Raw genomic sequence first — 24,951 nt, 5'->3', positions numbered from 1 at the left:
TCGATAAAAGGAAATAAAAAAAATATATTGCTTTGCAAGACTACTTAAAAGGATAGAGATGGCGAAAGCTATTCCTGTTAAGTTTGTGAGAAAGTTGGCAAGATAAAGTGGTTCTAACTATTGAATTGACAGCTCATTGGAGCCGTATTAATGTTTCATGTGGTAGACGATCTGTTGTCACGACAACAAAACTTGAAGAAAACAATTATAAGCAACTGATTAGATTATAGAAACTGAAATAAATAATGAAACGTGATAAAGTATTTATATTAATACTGGTAGAATATCCGTCTCAGGATGGATAATCTGTCGAATCTATAGATATATACATACATGCATACACATGACCATTATATATTACATAAAAAAATGCGAACATGAAAAGTTATGTGGTTAAGCTTTAAACATGGAAAAGTAAAAGGACTAATTGTTAAAATTGGAAAAGAAAAAGACAAGATATTCTAGTAAAAAAACAAAACAAAAAACACTAAATTTATAGCTTAAGATACAGCAGCATTAAGATTTTTTTTTTATATTCTATTTAACATTATATAATCGATTCTTAATACTGCAATATTTTACTCATAAATTTAAACATTATTTTACTATAATATTTTGTCTTTTTCTTTCCCAGGTTTAACAATTAATCCTTTCACTTGTTTAACTCTTAACAATATTACTTTTTATGCTCGTATTTTTCTATGTAATCCATGATTTTTCTAGGCTTTGCTCTGAAAGAATATTTTCTGTTTCACTTGTTACCTGTGAATTACTAGCGACAGTACAGCTGAGCGACAGATCGGGACAGCGGTGAATTATTAGCGACAATATTTGTATATCCCGTTACGTCATCATCTCCGCCATTCCCAGCCAATTTGAGGTAGTGTAACAGATTTGCTTGCTATGGTAACAAAAAAAACAAAACAAAAAAAAAACGTATCTTCGCTCCTTACAGATTCTGAGAATTTTTTAGCACAGTAATTTTATTATAACTTGTTTTACTGAACGAAAATAGAAAAAAAAACATTTTTCCAAATATAGCTGAGAATGTGACCTATGAACTGTAAAAATTGTTGGAAATTTGGTCGCAAAATGAGTGAGCGATGAAGATTTAAAGCAGTTCTAAAAGAGTAAAACTAACACTTAAAAATATATTCACACATTACGTACTTGCATGATATATATCATGTAACTACCTTAAAATTTATGCATCGATTTTCAGTAGTTACTTCAACAGCTCTCGATACATGAATAGAGCTAGGTAATCAGTAAACGTGCGACCAATAATTGCTGAAAATGGGAGCAGTAATTAAAAAGAATCTGATTGGTTAACTAACAAATTTAACACCACGTGTATATATATATATATATATATATAGCAAGTTACAAAATATATATGGCGATTAAGCTACACAGAATATTTCATGTTTCATCCACTCTAGGATTATTCAGGCTTATGCGAGAATTTTGTGGTTGTCTCGCGTTTTTATATACGCATCTTTTATTGAGTTTTTAGCTCGCCATCGAATTCGGTGTATTAGTTCATCTGTTTTTTTAAAATTAATTTAATAATATAGCTATGTTTCCTAGGTGTGGGGATGTTTTTTAGCGAGGTTTCAAAATTAACCCTTTTCATATCTATTTTGATGTGGTGAAATAAATTCTTACTTACACACACACACACACACACACACACACACACACACACACACACACAGAGGGAGAGGCAGAGCAACTTGCTTTTGTTTTAATTGATATTCCATATAAGTAAGTTGCTCTGCCCCACCCTGTATAAACAGACATGTAACAATAATTCCATGCAATAGCCTGACGAATAATCATGAGAATAAAATAATTGTAGCTTAATTTGCCATATTTTCATAAATTACACACAAACATATATATATATATATGTTTGTGTGTAATTTATGAAGGAAGATGATAACATGCACCTTGGTGTTTCAGCAGATATATATTTGCAATTAAATAATGCTTCATGTTTACGCAATCATCAGTGGATGAGGTGAACATTCTGCGAGTTGGGAAATTTGAACCCAACAACAAATCCCCATGTGACTTCATTTGCAAAGCCGTTAACATATTTACGTGCTATTTTTCCAAATTATAGTGGGACTGAAAATCTATTTATTAGATCTTCATCGGATATGAGATCCCCAATATAAATTTTAAGTATCGCTTTTATTCACTTTGTGTTTATTCATTTTTATTATATAGCTAAGTATGTACGACATGAACAGTAAATAATTAACTGTCAATTCGCTAACTTAAGTATTTCTATGAATATTATGTTAGTGTTAGATGATATCTGATAATGGAGAGCATACAGCAGTTGGATAGCAGACACAGAACTGCCATCCACATGCAGCAATTAAGTCACAGACAGATGGTACTTTGACAGATTTCAGGATATTTCAAGAGGCACTTTACTCTTTATTTTACTTAACTATTCAGGAAAAAGCTTTTATCAAAGCTGTAAAATGTTTACCCGATAACTAACAACAATATACAAAACAGATGGATTGTTGCACCAAAAACCTATGTTTAGATGTTTCAATTGTTAGAATTTACAAAGTGAGGAGTCGAGCAGATAAGAGTTGAAAGTGCCATGTCGTTCCTGACAGCTGAAAAACCGGCCTAGTGTGATAAGTTGTGGAATTTCGTTTTCAAGCTTGTGATGAAGCTCTCTGGAATATGCCACAAAGTAAATATACGGGTGCCTCTAATAGTTAAATGTGGTTGTTGTTAGGGCAATAAAACAGGTGTGTTTTGATGGATCTGTGATAAAGGAGGAGGTATGTAGGGAGTAGACATCGATACACAAAGCCTGAGGAGAATAGGCCGAGAGCGTATGATTGAGGCTGCCTCTCTTCCATCCATCCATATATATATATATAAGATTTAACAGTTGAAAGATCAGATGCGTGAAAAATTGATTTTAATTAATTTAAACTTTTCTATTTAATAAAATATTTATTTTAAAATTTTCGAATAAATAAAATATTCTTCAGGAAATATAGGAACATTTTTTTTCTTACAGCCCATAATAGAGGTAACACCCAGTACGTCCTCAGAGGTTGGAAATTGTGGTTGAATGTTCCATAACAGTGATAACGGTGGTCAAACGTATTGGTCAATAAAATTAATCCACTGTTTAAAAAGCACTGGATAGTGGATTTTCTGTTATATATATATCACACAAAGCAGAAATAAAAACTAGTAGTCAGGTCACGGATAATCACATCGACACACCGATTCTCTTAAGCAACGATGAGCCTGGCCAGCAGCAGAAAGTGATAGAGAATGCTAAGTGTTTTATGTACTATGCCGGGACAGAAATTTCCAGGTTAGTATCTGAAGGCATGGTTAATCAACTGGGAGAGATGCACCCTCAGTCTTTATATATAAAAAAACCCTCTAGTGTAAAACTCAAGGGCTACTGTCTGCTCTGACTTATGGTAGCAATTACACCGACTGAGATTAGTAGTTGTACCAAAAATGGTGGATGGTTCCACACAAAACCTTCACCACTATAAAAAAAATTCATTGATGTGGGTTTCCAAACAACTTCGTTGTTGTGACGGATCGCATATGTCAAAGTCGATGGGAGTATCCATCACACAGATATGAATAAAATGTAATATAATATATACCAAATGGGTGACCATTTGGGAAATCTAGGCGCTGTATGTGCTCTCCGCTTATCTCGGCATTTGTTTCCAGTCGTCCTGTACTTCACTTGCCACTGGTATTTAACAATGTCCTCTCAGGAGAGGTGTGGTTGGAGATTGCGCACCTCCTGCCACAAAAAATTTCACACACAAGCAACCCTTTGTGGGTATCCATAGTCTGTCCAAGACTGAAGGAGTCTGCTGCTTTTATATGTATATATATATATATATATATATGGCTTTTGCTGTCTACCAACAAGTATAGATGTTCGTCTATACTACATTCTATAAACTAATATCTGATTTAACTATGAATAGGATTTTTTTAAAATTCCATTTTCACCCCAAACGAGGCACACTGCCACTTTGATGTAGGGGACTACTATCGAGGACATAAGTTGTGGGGATATTATGTAGGGAGATGAGCGGCAAGATGTCTGTTCATATTATGCATGAACTTCTGCATGTCCATACAGTTCGGAAAGCAGAATCCCGGAAGGGAGTTCCAAAGTCTAGCAGTTATGGGGTAGAAACTATTGGAGTAAAAGGCCTTCCTACACCTAGGGGTCTCTACTGTGTAGGGGTGGAATGTAGCTGTTGTCAGTGGTATTTACGTCGAGGGAGTACAAATGCTTGTCGTTCGTCAGAGCATTCACCATTAAAATACTTGTAGAACAGGCAGAGGGGGGCAACATTTCGTCAATGGGACAGAGGCTGAAGCTTAGATAACAGTTCAGACCTATCAGGTTGGTGACTCTTTTGTACCCTGTGAAAAAGTGAGAGACTAGTAGCAGATGCACTAGCCCAAATGTGAAAACTATACTCCATACATGGGCGAATGGTAGCCTCAGAGGTGCAGGATACTTTCACAATAGCTTTCCAGCACGGTAAAGAGAACTCACCTTCATCGCAGCAGCCTTGGCAATGTTCTCAGTGTATCTGCTCCAACTCATGCTCCCCGTGAACTTTAGGCCAAGGAATTTAAAAGTACTTTTAGGTAATGTGTCTTTGGTCATTGCTATTTGTGATTGATAAGGTTCCTCGTAATTATTGAAGGAAACAATTATATACTTTGATATATAATTAAATAGGGTATTTTTTCTGAGGAAGTCGTTCAGACCAAAATTTGTACTTATTGAAATATATTCACAAAACATCATAAGCACTAGCTCTACTAATAATTACTCTATTATAGAGAACTTTCAGATGGTATTCAATCTAGGTAGGCTGAACAAGCTTCCTCTGAAGGTGGAAATATCATGGGAATATCAAATTCACAAGCAGTACTCAATCGCATGTATATCCCAGTCAGAGGAGGAGATGTCATTTTTTTGTAGTCACTTGCAGGGTAATGTGGGCATCCTTTTACATACAGCGCCTGGTATTCACAAATGACGACTCATCTGGTATTGACTAGTTTCAACATTGCTTAGTTTCAGTAATCTAATGATAACTGGCATGTCAAAATGATTATGTCGTATCTATCAGATATATACCAGCTTATTACCTAGTAATCAGTTCAAACTCATATGTGTGTGGGTGTGTGTTTAATGGAATATATATTCGTATTAACCATTACATATTTGGCCCCAATCTTTTATGTAGAATTTGGATATTGTTTATTAAAATATCTTTACTGCTCCATAAAAAATTAATAACTGCTGACAAAATTAAAAGTATTAAAATCTAAATATTCTATGTTGAAAGATCGATATTTTTTTATAAAATAAGAATGCTTTCTCATCATTAGATTGCAGGTTTTCAAAAATAATCTCTAAACCTTATCAACATAAATAATCTCTAAACCTTATCAACATAAAAGGAACAAAAAGCAAACTTAACAAAGAGACATAAGTATTTCTAAGAACAAAACAAACAAACAAAAATGGCTGGCGTGTATTAGTTACACTGGTTATCTATAACATATCAAAATAGTCAGGTGAGTCAAATGTTAGCACGACTCCTTCAGAAACATTCTTGGCCTACATTTTTGTAAATCCAAGCACCTGTCGTATGAGAACGTTTAGCAAAATAGCAACGCTAATCTTGTTTCACTGTGGCCAGCGTGTGCTCTGAATAAAAACGGAAAAGAAATAACGAAATGCAAACGTTGTTTATCAGTTTAAAAAAAAAAATTAAACAAAGATTGTCAGAAATTTTTAATATTACAAGAGAAAGATTTTTACTCCTATTTACAAGGCTTAGCGCCACTTGTACATAAGGAGCTTCTAATTAGGATCATGTCTATGTAGGGAGCTGTACAGCGAGATGTCTCTTCATATATTTTAATTTCTGAATGTTTATACAGGAAGGCAGGAGGCACGGAGGGAATTCCAAAATATAGCAAATGAGGGAAGAAATTGTGAAAGTAGAAGTCTTTCCTACATTTAGAAACCTCAACAGAGAAAGTGGTAGAATTTTGTTATTTATCTCATTAATTGGGATTAGTTACTCTGAGGGAACACAAGTGCTACAAGTTCGTCAGAGTCCATTCCATTATAATACTTGTAAAACAGGCATCGAGATGCAACATTATGGCGATGGGACAGGAGTTAGCGTTTTGTTGTTTTTATTATTCACGTTCACCCCTAATAAGCATATTACGACTTGGATGCAAAGGGGCTACTATTTGGGATCATGCCTAGGAAAGATTAACAAGATGTTGGTTTATGTAACATTTAAACTTCTGCATATCAGTACAGTCAGGGAAACAGGTAGCAGGAAGGGAATTCCAAAGTTGGTAGTATGGGATCTATTAGGTTGGAGATTCTTTATGGACCCTGTCCAAGAGGAAGAGATTAGTTGAAGATGCTCTAACCCAGATGTGGCAACAATAGTCAATGCATGGGAAAATGGCGGTTTTGTAGATATAAACGATACTCTCTGAAGTTAGCGATTTTCTAGCACTGTAGAGAGCCCAAAACTTATAAGCAGCACTCTTGGCAATGTCTTCAATTTGCTCCAAATCTAGTTTTAATAAAAAGAGTAAAACACTTAGAAGATGGAAATGGTTTGAGGATTAAATCACTCATGCCTCTTTTTTCTACTTTTTTTTTTACGAGGTGGTCACCACTTATCAAGGCCCGGAAGCTACTCGGTGATAAGGGTTATTGCGTGTAGAGTACGTTAGTGTTGAGATTTGATAAAGTGTCTTACTTAAGGGAGCGGTTCATCAGGAATTTGTTTAGGGAAGACACACAGTTTTCATGTGGATGAAATCTAGCTCCCACCAAAAAAGGACACTCTCGGTTTGTAAAAAAATAAAAATTGCCTCGATATAGAATAATTTCTTCTTTACTGAAAGAAGACAGCAAAGAGGAAGTGTAGTATTAGAAAAGATATTTTATTCCTAGCCAAAAGGTAAAAATTTATCTCGCTTTATTTCTCTCTCTCCCTCCTTCTCCTCCTTACTATCTATGTATCTATCTCATTCTTTATCAACAGAATTCTGAAGCAGAAAATATAACATTCGAATTTTATCTCTAATAAATTTTATTTCTCTCTGAGAAAACCAAAATCAAGACCGGCTTACATAATATTTCCACTTGGACAACCGGTATATACGTATGTTTTAGATAACGCCCAGTGGGATTACTAGCTTATGCTTGTGTGGTGCTATTCAATTGAAAATAGCAAGAAATAAGAGTTGTCTTCCTTGTCCCCCTCGCCCCGAAACTAATGGATCCTCTGCTTGACATAGAAATGAAAATGCAGAGGTCATGAAAGCAAGATGAGTTAAACATATGCAATGTGAAATCCTCTAAACTTTATCGCTTCTTCATCTGGTTTCATCCCTCGGGATAAATCTTATAATATCAAATATACATCTATCTTACCTTCCTTTCCAAACTAACTCGACGCTTAGACAGAGAGAGAGAGAGAGAGAGAGAGAGAGAGAGAGAGAGAGAGAGAGAGAGAGAGAGAGAGAGAGAAGGCAAGACAGATGGACAGACAGACCTGTAACGGATTTTATCTACAAGTTCTACCCTTTTTATTCCAAGTTTTCTTTCTGTTTTATGCATTCTCAAATTCCTGACGAAACATGGCTGACACATATTTCTATATTTCTGTTTAAAGTCAACAGTAATCCAATTCCTTTGAATATAAAGTATAACCAAAAATATAGTTTTCATACATATGCAGTATAAGGATCGTGCTAGTGTCCGGGCAGTTTATAGAAAATGCCGAAATTCTTTAGTGCCTTAACCTTAATGGAAAAAACTCAAAGAAAACATTTGTGTGCATCAGTGGTTTATTATATATGTAAGCATTAATTTTGATTTGAGAAAAAACAAAACAAAATCACAAAAAAAAAAAAAACGAAAGAAAAAATGATTTACTATCAGTTATTTGTGATTCAGAAAATAAATGTTTCTTTATGAAACTTACCTTACAGTGAATAGTTTTCATTTCTTGATTTGAATATTAATTTTCTAAAGTTTCATGAAAATTGTCTAATAATTAATTATTCAAGAATATTTTTGATTTTTTTTCAATTTAGCTTTCATTCGAATAGAAATAGTATATTTATCGAAAAAATTAGCCAGCGTTTGCGTAAAAACAAAAGTAATCATAAAACTTTCATTCAGCACAAACTGTCCGGAAAATAGCACGGTTTTTAATACCTTTTATATATTACAAATGACTCATCACTTATCAAGGCCCGGAGGCTACTCGAGGATAAGGCTTAATGGGCGTACAATAGTCTGAGACAATATAGCAATAATTAGTAGAAATTTGGTAAATTGAATTACTTAATGGGATGGCTCATCAAGAACTTGTTCACGTTGGACTTGAAAATGACCATATTGAAGTTAGCTGGAAAGCAGAAAAACGGAAGAGAGTTTGACTGGCGTACAATTCTAAGAAAAAAAGCTTTGTTCATGGAATCTGCATTTAAGTTTGGTACAGATAAAGAGTGGGGGAAATTATTGATAGTGGTTTCAGGTAGACGAGTGTTTTTCGTGAAAGATTGAGAAAGGAGTATAGATTGGAACTCGGATAAATACCATATTTTATCCCAAATATTAAAATGAAGATACTTCAATAATCAAGTTATTTTCCATAGAGTACAATTTTCCATACATGGCAGTAAATATGAATTTTCGAGAAGACAAAAATTATTAAATTTAGTTAATCTACAGATAGATTGTTCTCATTCCGTCAGCCATGAACAGGTAAAAGTGTTCACTAATTATATTTTGTTATTGACACTTCTAGATTGACACTTCAGAAAAAAAAAACTCGCTTAGAAATAATTATTAGTCAACACCTTTACCTGTTGCACTATCGGTCCATGAAATTCTATTATGAATTTAAGCAGCTTTGAAGCTAATCAAGTCTTGAGTAATATAATTACTTATTACATACAAAATAAAAGGTTTCAGTTTGAATTTAAATATAGGTTTTAGCCGCTGTAATCTCCGACCATCTTTAGGTTCATCTTTACAAACTTGGAAATCTTTGTGTAGAACTCTGGAACCTGTATGAAATTTTGAACTAAATTTCTTGTTCACTCTACAATGGTAAATTGTTCTTTTTCCGTGAGCTATCACCGAGCAGAAATGTTACATAAGTTTCTATTGATTTAATAAAATAATCAGTTTGAAATTTCGTACAAGAATTCTACAGAAAGATTCTTAAGCCTGAAAAGACTTTTGTTGTCAATAGTTATTTGAATTATCCAAAGGGTTTTACATATTAATCATTATCTAATAATTAAGATAGTTTAAATTAGTTCAGAGATAATTTTGAATGTTACTATGCTTTTATTGAGTATGATTTGATAAATTTCATATGTATTTCGAGATTCGGTTATATTTCCGGTTAGGGATTTTTATTCTGGGCCTGTAAAATCAAGAAAGATTAGACCATTCCTGTAATAATCCGGCCCCTGTTGATTTTGCAGTGGGGGTTAATTCTGTGCATTCTAGGAGATCCACCCATCCCAGGCTTTGCATTCTCTCTTTGAGAAGGGATTAGTTTATTGCTAATCGCCTGAGATGCCCTCACTGAGGAATGTCGACGGGATGCCCAGGCACGTTTTGCAGGTCAGAGTACCCCTCCTTTAGTCCGCTTACTTCTCAATCCCATTTTCAGACCCTGGCGTCGGAGTTCTTGTAGGGGTGAGAGAAATAACTACCTCTACTACTAATGGTGTTGTTTATCTTCTGACTCTTCCATTTATTTTATCTATCTACATAATATATAATGTACCCAATTTTCCCGAATCAATCACGTGATGTCTACCAATCCATAAGCTTGTGTAATTTTGGGCAGTTTTGAGCTAATAAACCTATATATATATATATATATATATATATATCTCCCAAGGTAGACACTCCCAAATTCTGCAGGCATGTTGGGTAAAAACAGTCTATATATCACAAAATGGAATGTATTTAATAAGACCAGACGATTTTTCAAAAAAAGATGCTTATCATGTCTTTAGGGTGATAATGTTTTGAAATACTGACTTTAACTATGCTCATTTGGGAATAGAAGTTGAAAGGCAAAGTAGATGTGAAAATTTAAATTCTTGCAAGATAGCAAGTCTGCCAAGAAAGAAGTGTCAATTGCATCGGCACACGCACCGACTTTCAGATTTTGTGGATTCCGAAGTTTGAATTTACTCAATACACAAATCTTTCAAAAACTCAAATAACTCCCGCATCAAGCTAAGAATAAACAAAGCAGATAATGAGTCTATTTTTAAATTCAACTCTCAGGCAGTTATTTCGAAAAGCTCAACACAGTAGGTTTAAACAATCAGACACTGTTTGAATTCAGACAGATTGTCTTCAGCTATGTGCTCGGAAAAGATTAGCTGATAATTCCAGTTTGTAAGCTGGAGATATTTACAAAAATAGTGATCAAAGAATGTATGAATGGGGAATTTAGGTTTAGGATTATTTAAATCGAAAACATTTAATTAGGTTTCTGAATTTTTTAGATGAGGATTGATACATTTTTTCTACTTGGGAGTCACCACTTAAGGCCCGAAGGCCACTTGAGGATTAGGGTTAATGAATGTATGGTGATAGTATAGTAATTGTTAATGCTGTAACTGAGTAAAATTTGATTATTTATGGGGACAGTTCAATAAGAACTTGTTTACATTGGATTTGAAGGCTACCATATTGTATTCAACCAGGAAGCAGGCCAGTGTAACAGTGTTCCACAGGCGAGAAGTTCTGGGAACGAAGCTTTGTTCATGGAATCTGAGTTTAGATTTAGGCAGAGTTAGAGAGTGGGGAAATCGTATATAGTGGTTGTAGCTAGTCGAGTGTTGTTGTGAAAGTTTGGCAAGAGGGAACCATAGATTAGAGTTCAGTCTCATCATCCTTTGTATCATTTGGATAATTCAGACTACTCTTCTCATTTTGATATTTTTAGAACGTTTTGGGCAATGAAACCTTTGATCGTCAAGTGTATCTTATCAAAGTCGGGAGTCTTTCTATTAGGCTTTAGATTCTTTTTGTCAAACTCGAAAATCTGCACGATATCAATACGAAATTTTGTGCTGAGTATAGAGTTCGACAGATACACCTTGAATAAACTTGGCTTACATCACCTGAAACTTTGTGAATAACACTCAAAAAGAGAACAGTAATGCGAAGAATGGAAAGAATACAAGGCAATTAATTAGGATGATCTTATTCCACAGTTTATGTAGAAACGATAATGTACCATAAGATAATCACACAAGTTTTCAAGCATTGAAGTCAGCACTAACATAGCTTAAATTTTTCAATTATCTTTCATATACATATTTATAACCAACCTTTCCCACGTAGAAAAAGCTAAACACACACTGTTAGTAAAAATTCATAAGAACGCTATTACAAATCTATGACGACAGTTTTTTATGGTAGGAGGTGCACTAAGCTAAGTGACCGACAGCTCCTTCCATTAGAGGGTACACCGAGGTGTAGGGAAGGGTACAACTTAATTCTCAGGATTACACCACTTGCCCTTGATCATCCCCTTATAATGTCGAGTGTTTTACAAGGGTGATAACAAGTATCATTTTTTTTATATCTTTGATATGACTCAAAAAAGAATTGAACCCCGGTCTCTGAGTCATTTAACAAACATGCTTACCATAATGCCAGCCTTATATAAAAGTAAACTAAGTTTAGCAAAGCCACATTTGCTGTGTCTAAACATTGAGCAACGCAAACAAGATGAATATATTATATACTACGATTTCACACTTGAACTTCTGGTCCTAGGACACTGAAATTAAAAGAAACTGGTAATCATACACCACCAATGGTTTATAACGAGTAAAGTCTTTGTTTGGATGGATGAATGCAGAAATATGTTGGCAACTTGAAATGCCAAATGTTCATTATAACTTACCGGCATTTTTTTTTTTTTTTACTTCTTTCTGCGCATGCCCAAATCCAATTCATTTCTTCTTTCGGTAGCTACATTGGTATGAGACGCGGCTAGAGTGCTAAATGTTTTGGTAATAGCTAATGGCGCCCAAGTCTTTTTTGACGTTTGAAATCACTATATATTAGGTACAATATAATATTCAATCGAAAATTGGCTCTGTAATAAATACGAAATCTGCATGAATTACAATACAAGTAAATTTTGCGGCCCAGTAAGACCAGGCAGCCCCTGTTAGTTAATAATAAATACTATGTATATTTAACCGGCTTTGTTTCGGATTTTTTTTTAAAATAAATTATTACTTTTAGGCGAACCAAATTATTATAAAACTAATTCTGTTAAGATAAATTTTTAATGGCTAGTTAAAAACTTATTTGCTCTAAATAGCTTTAAAACTTTAATCTTTTAATCCACGAGGATTTGCCAATTATCTTAAATCTAACAACCTCCATTAACATAATATTCGACATATGTATACGTTTATATATTTGTATATATGGAATTCACTCTTTAATTAACTGATAATTATGAATTATTCAACACAGCTGTTTGCGTAAGCTGTCACAACACGGCCTATATTTTGTTCAGTTTAGTTTTATGTAAAGGATAAAAATGGCTTGAAATCCTTCGAGAAAATTTGATTTTGTAAAATTTTAATAATATGGATTAGGCAACAATTAATACAAATTTATTAAATTTCAGTTTCGATCGAGTAGTTTAAAGAATTTTGGAGAGAACTTATATGGGCAGAGCCTACTATCTGAAATAACAATATTTGATGATCTATAACCATTAGAAACAAATTAAAACAAGATTCCCTGAATTTCAATTTCCTCTTAAGAACCTTGAAGATTAAATTTTAGATACATTCTAGAGTCACAAATATTGCAGTAACTTGATTAAAATTGGAATAAGCATTCTGGATATAAGGTTTATTAGTATTATCTCGATTTTAATCCGTATGGAGACAAAACTAGTGCAGAATTATTCCGTACACATCCTTCGACGGGTGGTTTAATAGTGGATTTATATATGACAGCTGAAATTCCTTTCAAATGTCGAAGTGTTACAAAGTAATTCATTATGCGTCTTAAAAAAAAAAAAAAAATTATTGCGCAATATTAAATGTAAAAGTACCCTAGCATCTATAGGACGGTAATAAAAAAAAGAAGAAAATGCTTTTGTAGAGAGGTATTGCATCCTCTCATTTCTGAATAACCGCTAATTTGAGATTGGCTAAATTCAACGCTCTTTAACTTCAATAATCTAATCAAAATCAGTTTGTCAATGTGTTAACCGTTTCAACAAATGACGCGTGAATTCAGATCTAGGAGAAACGCAGAGAAAATGTCTAATGCTCGAGGCTAACCCTACGACGGTGGAAAGGAAACAGAAAAGGCTAAAGTCATGAGTTGACCCTGTCCAGGGCGTATAAGAGACCAGGACCCTTATTGTAAAATTAATTTTCAGTGAAATTTGTCCTGGGAAGAAAAAGTGAACTGTAATTAATTTGGACAAGGGAGATAATATTTTATCCTTAATTGTTTGCTGTTTTGCTTGTAAACAGAATTGCATGAGGAGGTATACAAGTTTTATAATCTGAGGGACTAGATAGAAGTGTAGATTTATTTTATCGCGTTTATTTTAATTGCTTGATATACGGCGTTTGCTAATCTTTGTTTATTAAAAAAGGATTCGCTAAAAGTAATATTATAGATATTTAGAAACTCCTTTTAGTTTAATTACAATAATTTGGTTTGATATAGGAATGCATCTATGCGGTTGTTTTTCTTGTCACATATTGCATTGAATCGATATATTATGTTTGCATATGCGCGTGGGAGGGACTTTATAGCAACAGATCGAAACAAAAATATATTGAAATTGATTAAAGCGAACACATTTTTACAGTGTCATATTTTTTTTATTACATTTTCACCCCAAACAAGGCACATTGCCACTTTGATGTAGGGGGCTACTATCAGGGACATAAGCTACAGGGGTACTATATTGGGAGTTGGGCAGCAAGATGTCTGTTCACGTTACACTTAAACTTCTGCATGTCAGTATAGTTAAGAAAGCGAGAACCTGGAAGGGAATTCCAAAGTCTAGCGATTCTGGGGAAGAAACTACTGGAGTAGAAGGCTATCTCACATCTAGGGATCTCAACTGTGAAGGGGTGGGATTTTGCTGTTTGTCGGGTTTGTCGAGGGTATTTACGTCGAGGGGGTATAAGTGTTTGCAGTTCGTCGGAGAATTCACCATTAAAGTACTGGTAGAACAGGCAGAGGGGTGCTACATTTCGTCGATGGGACAGAAGCTGAAGCTTAGATGACAGTTCAGTACTTATTAGGACTTGCAAAAGTGACCTGAAGGCTGAAGCTTAGATGACAGTTCAGGACCTATATGAACTTGCAGAATTGACCCAATCACTACCACCAAATCAAAAGGCATATCTTTAAAAGTAAATACCTAACAGTTCTCATTCTTAATAAACAATAGGTATATTAATTGCTAATAAGAATATTTGCTTGTATAATCTAATATTTCATAACTTGAACCTGTGACAATCATAATTTTGTCATTAAAATTTATAAATTTAAAAAACAAACTGATCACGCATCGTATTATTTGGACAATTCGGATTACTGTTCTCATCTTGAGTGTTATTTTCACAATGTTTTGGCCGATGCAATCTTCAATCTTTTTCAGGGGAATCTTTCTGCCGAACCCGGGAATCTTTCTGCCGAACCCGGGAATCTTTCTGCCAAACCCGGGAATCTTTCTGCCAAACCCGGGAATCTTTCTGCCAAACCCGGGAATCTTTCTGCCGAACCCGGGAATCTTTCTGCCGAACCCGGGAATCTTTCTGCCGAACCCGGGAATTTGCATAGAATTTTGAACGAAACCCTTTATTTAATCAAAGAGGGTAACAGGATCCCATTTCCTCAGCCATGACGTTTAGTTTATTGGTAATTCAAAGAGTACAGACTAAGACTGCTTCGATAAGAAATATTTTATTGAAATTTGTTTCTTGAGCATGACAATTTCAACAAGAATTCGCTTGATCTATTTTTCACCCGTATACGAACTTATCTATGATTATTTGCATTCAAATTTCGTAAAAACATATAGCCATCTATTTTAAATCACATAACTAAAAAACAATGCGCGAAAAACATTTCTAAAGCCAAGGTAAACCATATCAATGGATTTACTGATTGGATTAATGGCTCATCTAATATTCAGGGGATTTATAACAGGATTTGCGACGGGTTAGTGTGGGACGAATTTAATTGCAAACATTTTAGATAATTAAGGATTTAGTTATTATCCGGTTGAAGAAGCGAGGCTGCATTGTCAAGGTTTCTTACTTCCAACATAAAAAAATAAGAATTAGTAACACAGGCGGACACTGACGCACGTATGTACAAACACACATACGACAACATCAAAGAGGTAAATGCACACTCTCACAGTAGAGGTTTAAAGGACAACGCCATTACAACATCAAAAGAAGACATTAACAGCCTGCTTCCTTCATCTGCAAATGTCGAGTGTTTGCCCAGATTGATGACAGGAAAACTACGATCTCATTGATTATATATATATATATAATTTTTCTTTTTTTTTGTGTATTGATATTCCTATTAAAACACCTTTTTTCTATTTATTAAAAAAAAAACAACTGTTATATATTGATCGTGCAATTGCATTCATCTGCAAAAGATCTAGCTAATTCGCATACTTTTAAAACATTCATTTTAATTCCCTATTAGTTTTTTTCTGTTTTCTTATGGGAAGATCATCTTTCGTTAACTGTTACGTGTAATTATTCTACATATTTTATACTTGCGTACAAATGTAGTAAACACACACCTCTTTCTACATATAGTTATGCATGCGCATATGTCTTTAAAAACATTTAGCCTGCAAAACTTCTGTCAGTTTTTGGTTTACAGACATGGAACTTAATATATAGGATATTCGAACCCATGCGAAACTTTTAGCCGGGGGAAAATCGGTGCAAAAGTGTGATAATTAAAAAAATGGAATTTGCCAGGTCAAACGACAGCATTACGAATATGCATGTGTAACGTAATAGCTATTGGTTCATATTTTAATTTTTAGGCTTACAGCAAACATGTTTTCGTAGTTCAGGCATAAACGTCAAAGGAAAAAGTAAATCATAAGCTAAAGGTTTTGCTTTCGATTCTCAGTGGAGGCGCATGACTCATTTTTTAAAACTTAAAATTATTAGTTTAGGTTTTACTATAATAAATACGAAATGTCATTAATCAAAATAATATATTTAAGCATATTTTATGACCGGGCAATGTCGGGCAGCCTGCTAATATATATATATATAGATATTTATATAAGAGATAGGATTTTTATGTCTAACGATCGAAACTTTTATTAATGTATCGCTTCTGTACATATTTGTATAATTAAAAAGGAAAATATCTGCGACTTTAAGGGAAAAGATCACATAGCCCACTACACAATTCAGGTCATTAGCTTTCCAACGAACCTTCATCGTTAAATTCTTATCAATAGCTACTGAGATTTGGAACTTATAAAATTGCCAACAAAGGTAGTATATATATATATATATATATATATATATACATACACACACACGTAGGCAAATTGAATATTGAAATTCTCATATCTTTGGTTCTATGAGAGTCACTATGATATGCCCAGATTTGCCTACATTTGTATATATATATATATATATATATATAGTGTCCTGGCAGGTCAGTTTAAGTTTTGCCGCTTTGGGATAACTTTTGCTTGGAGTTTTATTTTTGCTTGGTTGTCTTCCCTGTTGCCTTGATTGTCCACTATATATATATATCAATATCTGTCCGATCTTTTGCTCTCATTCTGTGCATACTTTAGAATGTCTTGGTCAACGCTTATATCCGATTGGTCAGTAAACAATCCATGATTATTATTCTTTCAATTCATAAATCTAATTTAGAGTATAATTTATTCAGATAATTACCCGGTTCTTACCATATATATATATATATATATATATATATATATATATATATATATTATACTTAATTTTAAAAATATGGCTAAAATTTTTTTTTTTTTTTTTTTTTTTTTTTTTTTACAAAGGAGTCACCACGTATAAAGGCTCAGAGGCCAATCGCAGATAAGGGTTAATGAGTGTACAATAGTTAATGGTACAATATTGCAATAGTCGTTGGTAGTAGAAATTTGGTAAATTGAATTACTTAAGGGGATGGCTCAATAGCTTGCTTACATTGGACTTGAAGACAACCATATTGTAGTCAGGGAAACAAGGATACGGAAGAAAGTTCCACAGGCACGCAGTTCCAAGAAAGAAGCTTTGTTTATGGAATCTATGTTTATGTACAGATAAAAAGCGAGGGAAATTATTGATAGTAATTTCAGCGATACGGGTGGTTTTTTTTTTCATGAATATTTGGCGTAGGAGGACCATACATTGGAGGTCAAACAAGCACTTGCCATGAGAATAATGATAAAGCAGAGACAGGCTCGCAACGTCTCTTCTGTGGGAAGAAGGTTAAGATATAAAGGCATCTCCCACTAGGTTACAAAGTTTATTTTCAACTCTGTCAAAGCAGGATAAGTCTTTCTAGTAACTCCTGCCCATATATGGCAACATTACTTCATTCTTGGACGTACTTGGCTTTTATAGAGGTAGAGAATTACATAAGCATGGAGATATCTACTGGAGCGGTAGAATTCTTCCAGCAACCTTCGCAACGGATTTGATGTAAGTGTTCCATTTAAGATCAGGAATAAATGTCAGGTCCAGAAGCTTGTCAAAACATGGCGCCTTCCCAAGACATTTATTTTTATTTCATTTCAATTGGTGCCAGACAGATCAGTGCGTGGAAGATGTAAAGATAGGAGCTTGGTGTTAGATGCATTAAAATAAACCAGCCACCACTTTTCCCATTGTACCACGTTCTCAAGATCTAAGGAGAAAGAATCAGATAGAAGTTGGTTATTTATGGCCTTTGAAGTGTTGCCATAGATGGTAGTATTGCCAACATAAATGTCTGAATCATCTAATGATGTGATTTGGAAGATCATTGATGTAGATTAGGAAGAGAGTTGGGTCCAGGATGGACCTCTGAGGGACTCCAGCATTAATACTATGAGCTTCTGATTTTTGCCCATCAACCACTAGTATTTGGAACCTATCAGAGAGAAATGATTTAAGACACTTCCAACTATACGGTAGCTGGAGATTCTGTGAAGTAGACCTTTATGCCATACCATATCAAAGGCCTTTGGTATGCCAAGAGCAATTGCCCTAGAAAAAAGTCTCCATCGAGAGATTCGTTAATCCTATCAGATATAACTGTAAATCTAATTGAACGGAAACCATATTGCATGTTTGAAACATAAAGTAATTTTTTTTCATTTGGCAAGATACTGCTTTAAAGTCGTGTTGGAATTTCTGCAGTTTAACTGTTAATGTTCAAGAGGATTATTTATTTATTTCCTCTAGTGATAAAGAAATGGGAACACCATCGCTGATAATGACGAACTTTTTTTACTTACACACGTATTATAATCGCCTGTTATAAAGTAAATGCCTTTATCTGAATACACAGCCTTATTATTTTGAAGAGGATAAATGCAGTCTGTGACCTTTATAAGTAAAAATCTACAAGAAAAAAAATCCAGTAAGAATTGAACCTGAACATTGTAGACATCTATCTATTAACCGGATTCGCTTTTAGTGATTGGCTTACGAAAAAGATGCCTACTATCTGCACGTTTACTATAAAATGAAGTCGACACTTTCTCATAGAAATACTGAATGTTTATACTTGCTTAGATTTGTGTTTGCTTAAATTATTAAAAGATTTTAATATATTTCTACACGACTGCATTATAAGTCAATACAAGCTCGTACACTCATTTAAGCGGAGTAACACATTATGATTACAACCAAAAATATGTATTCTTCATAAAGATTTACTAAATAGAATATTAACGAAAAATACCGAAAGTACTCGTCTTTTGATGTATTCAGAATACAGAGTTATCCTCGTGTGTTTGTGCAATCGAACGGATTGATTGTTGGTTTTACCTCATATCAAACATCGTTGGCACATTTTGCCATGTCTTATATGCGATTGATTGTAGCTTAAATTTTCTTATATACAGATCTGATGGCCACTAATGATTACCCATTTAGCATTTGTCACACTTAATGCTGCTTCATGCGGCTGATATTACGAAAACTGAACGAATGCTGCAATCAAACGTACTCTTCTATGCAAAAACTGTGAGTAGGAATACAATTTAAATGAATTAAGTTGAAACCTTATTTTTTTACATGAAAATAATTATGTGATTTGTCTGAGGTTTAGATTTCATTAAATTTTTTAAACGCATACCATTTTGCTGAAGGGTTTAGACTTTCATGTGGACATTTTTATTAACAACAAAAATAAATTATGTTAACAGTATATATACCGATACATAGTTTCCATTCTCAGATATTATAGGAATTGATTCAATACGTCTTGCGTACATAGCAAACCTAGACATACTAATGCGTCATAGATATTGCGTTTATTGATTAAAGAAAAGGATAAAGTTTAAATACATGTGCTAACCCAAGATACAACCGGGTCATAAGAGTCAAGCGATTTCTTGTCTGAAATGTTTAGGGTAAACTTCAATTTTATTATTACCATGCTTAGTTAAGATTTGAGTTTCAGAGTTAATTTGTAAAGGCAGAGAAACCATTGGAAGCAATAATAACTCATTTGAGATGAAAATTAGTGTGAGGATGCTAGGCGTCGTCTCCGTGATGACAATATAAGCGGGTAAATATTTCGAACCTAGACAGTCATAAAAAAAAGAATAACTCAAGATAGAAAACAGCTATAAAAGCATGAAAACAACTGTATCAGCGTTTCTGTCTCATCGCATAACAATATGAACTGATAGTTTTAATATGATAGAATTTGCCGAATGAATAAAAAAGTATAAATATAATCTAATCTTTTCATATTCGGTGTTGTTTTCTTAGAGATACAGCACAAGAGCGATGCTTTTCTTGGCTGATGAGAGTAAAATATTTAGAGCAAAGAATTAGAGCACAACTGAGGTGCCTTCTGGGATAAACAGGATCTTAGCTTTCACGCGAAAGACTTCATTAAAATACAATTGCCCCCAAGCAATAATAATGACGAAATGTAATCTAGTTTCCACAAATAAAGTCGGCTTACTTCACAGGTAATCAGTAGATAAAACGAGGCCCATTCTATGCGTCTTGTTTCATAGCATAATGTGAGGGAATGTCCTCCATATTAACCATTCACAAACAGAAAGAATATTATTGAAAGTTTTATGGCGGGCGTTTTGTTGTTCGATGTTGAACATCTGGGATTTATTTGTATTGGGTTTATTCAAACGATTGCCAATCCGTTGTTATTTTTCGACTGCGTTTCAATCGATGAACTCTGATGTCTACTTTAAGTATATTCTTTATTTGCGCTAATCTATTTCTAGTATTCAGAATAAAACATGAGTAATAAAAATCAGAAACATAATGAAAAATAAATCGCAATTGTGAGCACAGTTTTAGGAAAAATAAACAAAGCATTATGAAAGACTGTTTCAGTATCTGCAATCGAAGCGAACGTGTATTTGGACATGTTATTAATCTGATTAGAGGGAAATCGTATTTTATAAACCTTGGGTCATCACATATCAAGATCAGAAGTTACTCAAGGATAAGGATTAATGAGATGGAGTCATTGTCAGTTGATATCTTACGGAGGTTATAAAAATATAGAAAATGGAATGAATTGTTTGATAACTTATAGCAACGGTTTATGCCAATTATTTGTTGATAAGATTTTTTTCTTTCAGAACAGAAACACACCGTTAACATTCAAAGAGTATGTAGCAATGTGGAATAGCGAGGTAGATTTTCTTGGCGTCATTAACCGTTAGATGTTTAAAAAAATATGAAGCAATTTCTTTTCTTTTTTGGAATGAATATGACCGTTATAAATCAAATGTGGGATGCGTAATTGAAATTAAATGAGTGTTCCTTTGTTAGTATTATTTGTTGGTTGATTACATATATTAATTATTATATGTATTATTTTTTCTGGTGTAAATAACTTCACCTGCATCTAAAAGCAAGTTCTGTTAATAAAAAATTACCAATCAAATGAGACAAATTATAGAAATCTTCACGTTATTTAATTGTGCTTCGATTTGTAAGAAATGCTGCTGAAAAAAGGTATTCATCTATTAAGAATGAATTGATAAGTTTAGTTTGTTTGGAAATAAAAGAATGATTATGCTGTAATGAATGCAATTAAACGTACATTATATATACGATGCCTCCAGCCAGTCTCAGGATACAATGGACACCCCTGTAAGGATAGTCGCGCGTGTAATTGTGAAGCAAGGTTTACACACTCCTCAACCGCACCTCTCCTGGATCGGCACTGCTTGGGTCCAGTGGCAAGAAGAGGCCCAATACTGACGGGAAACAATGCCAAGATAAGCGAAGAGCACATACAGCACCTGAAATTCCCAAATAGCTATTCATTTTAGTACTCGCCAGTCTCAACGTTGCTTAACTTCGGTAATTTCTAATTGGGGATGGTACACCGGTCACGGTTTTCCTACTTGAAATCTCGCCAGACAAGAGAATCTCCGTTTGGGAGGCAAGTGGTTTCGATGACTTCTGTCAAGGGTCACATCTGAATCATTAAGGTGCCATTCAAACTTTTAAATTCTAAGAACGAGACTCATTACGTAATAGTACAGCTTAAAAATGCCATTGTAATTGCATCACTTTTCCATCTATGGATTCACCGAATTAATTCTTAAAATCGTCTACACTTGCGCTCATCTTAACTTCGTTATGCAATTCATTCCAAAAATATTTTACTTTATCAGAGATTAATCTAATTGTTAGATTTAGTTTTTGAGATCTGTTGCCAATTAATTCCCTGGGCTGAGAAAGATGTTAGTAAAATGTCTCGCATATTTAGAAATCTCATTTATTATTTTGAAGGACTCATTTAAATAAACAGTGTAATATTCTCAAAGTGTCTCGGGGAAAGACGGGTACGTACATGTCGGCTTTGCAGTAAGCGATCTACAAGCATAACCCCAAGGCAACATTTTATAACTTATAGAATAATGTATTGCATAATTTCTCAGGAATTTCTCTTGCATGTGAACAGAGATTAGTAGTATTACTCATTAGACACATGACGCAAATGTTAATGTTCCATTATCGAAAGGGAATTATCAACTTTCTACTATTATATAAAAGTCACTTTGCGTGTGTGGGTTCCTTCCTCATAGGTTTCGAAACGGTTCAGTCTATCTTTTATAAATTTCACACAAAAATAATTTATATATCTAGCAGTGTTCTTAGATATGTTTTGTATAGAAATTCATTTGTTAAATATCGAAAAAAATCCAATCCTAAACTAGTCTTATATATAAAAAATAGCTTTTACAGAGGAATATTTTACGTTACACCGGCCAAGGGAGATAATTCTCAGCAAATTAAGGGAGATTCAATTCCCAGCAAATCATTTCTTATATAAAACAGAATTATTGTTATCTGGAGATATAACTCGGTGGAAGAGTATTCGATTACATATCGAATAGTTCCCCGTTCAAGTCCGGGTGTACCTCACCATTTTATTTATCTTTTTTCTTTCCTTATTAATCAGTTTAATTTACGATTAAGAAAGTTACCATTTAGAATTGCAAATCATTTCTTCGTTTACATATTTTAAAAGTAAACATTAATCAGAATTGATCTTTCCAGGGCATTCATCATCAAACCCAAATATCAGCTGACATGATATTGTAAACAAACAGACAGAATTCGATGAATAGCATTATTTTATTTATTTTTTTTTTTTTGGTAACTAGTCTACCAGGGAAATTACTCCTTGTAATATATAATATTCAATAGAGGATCGAGTCTATAATAATATATATACGCAATCTGCATAAATTAAAATATCATGTTTAAGCGTTTTGTACGGTCAGGAAACACCGGGTGTTCAGATAGTAGTAATATAAAAATATACTTAAGGCAAGTAAGCTACACCTGGACGTTTATGTGCAACTTACTTATCAGATGTATATCATCACACTACTACACAGTTCTACTCGTCAATTGGTACCGTACGGAGTATTTGTGTAGTGTTTAAAGATGTTATTTTATAATACACTTCTATATTTATGAAATAACAATAATTATTATATAGTAAGTTATGAAAAAATAGTATAATAAAGTTACAGAGACATCCGCGTTTCATCCACGTAGAGAATCGTCAGGCTATGTGTGTGTGTGCATATGATATCATAATTTTTAATGTTTTAGGTCATATGCTAACCATCGATCAAATATCAACAGGCACTCTAATAGGTATTATGTAAATAAATTCTTTTCGATAGCGCTCGTAAATGCTCTAAAAGAATTTTCGATATACGTTCTCTCTCTCATATATATATACAGGATGGGGAAGCAAAATTTACAGCGAATTTAAGTTAAGACTTAATTCATTGTAAACGTTGCTTCTCACCCTGTATATATATATATATATATATATATATATATATATATATATATATATATATATATATTAGTGTTTGGACAAAATAATGAATATAAGGTGGTTCCAGTATTCCAGTTAAGACGCGTGAGTGTGCGTGTATATGCTCGCGCTAGTGTATGAGTGATTCGATAATATACTTTTGTTGCGCAGAAGGAGCGTAGAAGACACCCCAAAACGATGATTTTTTTGATTATCATTCAATTCATGCGGTACCCATTTATCCAACTTTTTGGATTTCCCTATTTGATATAAGTTAATACTGCTGTGTTTACATTAAAAGACTTCATGATTCGCAGTCAATCACTAATGTATTCATATTTGCGAAACATCAGAATTACACTGCAGAAGTACTGACGTTTTCGGCTTGGATCACTATGTTGTATTTGCCTGACGTAAGATCACAGGAGAATGTTTGCTGAAGCAATTCGTATGATTGCTGATTCCAGACTGTTCCACATAGGAAAGCTGGATATCCCTAAATTAAAACCGGCCTTGTGCCTAACTATCTACACGCTGGACATCCCTATCACTATCATTGAAGCGTGTCCATTTCACTCTGGTTTGCGCAATTTATCGAGACAATTTTGTGCAGATCACGATGACTCTAAACATGTGTTATTTGATGTCTCGGAATTACTCATTGTGTACATATTTATAAATATCACGTGTTGACCTGGCGAGGAATGAGTCAGAAAGGAAGTCAAGACATATAAGAAGTGTCATTTACAATTGACTGTGCCAACTTACCTGTGCTACACATACACGGATACATACAATACATGGCTATCTACGCTTGAGTTCAGTTGACAAGTTGCAGCTCTAGTAAATAATGACACGTAGACAAAGTGTCTGTCTCCATAGCAGCATAGCGACCGAAAAACGAGCCATGGGTATATGACAGAGTTTAGACTGGATTTATATTAGATATAAAGTGAACTTGTTTTGTTGTTAAAATGTATAAAACAGCAACAACAAAAAAATCTATATCTCGAAAATCTTAAAATGGTCCCACTTGAAAATACCGTAGCAACTTTGACCTTTTCATTTTTGCTGGATTATTTGACATAGGTTAAAATGTTACTATTCAATAAAGATTGTAAAAAGGAAGAAAAATACGGTCGCTTCTATAATAATGGAATATACTAGCTGTTCCGGTCCGGCTTAGTCTGGGAGTTAAGTTCCTATAGTTTAAATAATATACGAGGACTCGCAAA

General features: G+C 33.9%; 1 protein-coding gene across 3 annotated transcripts in view; it reads right to left on the bottom strand.

Moving 5' to 3' along the window:
• The window catches only part of LOC145279607 (RNA-binding protein 24-like), a 118,816-nt gene that overhangs the window by 36,864 nt on the left and 57,001 nt on the right, over positions 1–24,951 (bottom strand). The gene's annotated exons all lie outside the window — the stretch shown is intronic.

The sequence above is a fragment of the Euprymna scolopes genome, chromosome 7, assembly GCF_053919585.1.
Source record: "Euprymna scolopes isolate OS-2025 chromosome 7, ASM5391958v1, whole genome shotgun sequence".
In the NCBI taxonomy this organism is placed as follows: domain Eukaryota; kingdom Metazoa; phylum Mollusca; class Cephalopoda; order Sepiida; family Sepiolidae; genus Euprymna; species Euprymna scolopes.
Note: the sequence above shows the minus strand (reverse complement) of the source record. Positions and strands in the feature narration are given on the sequence as shown.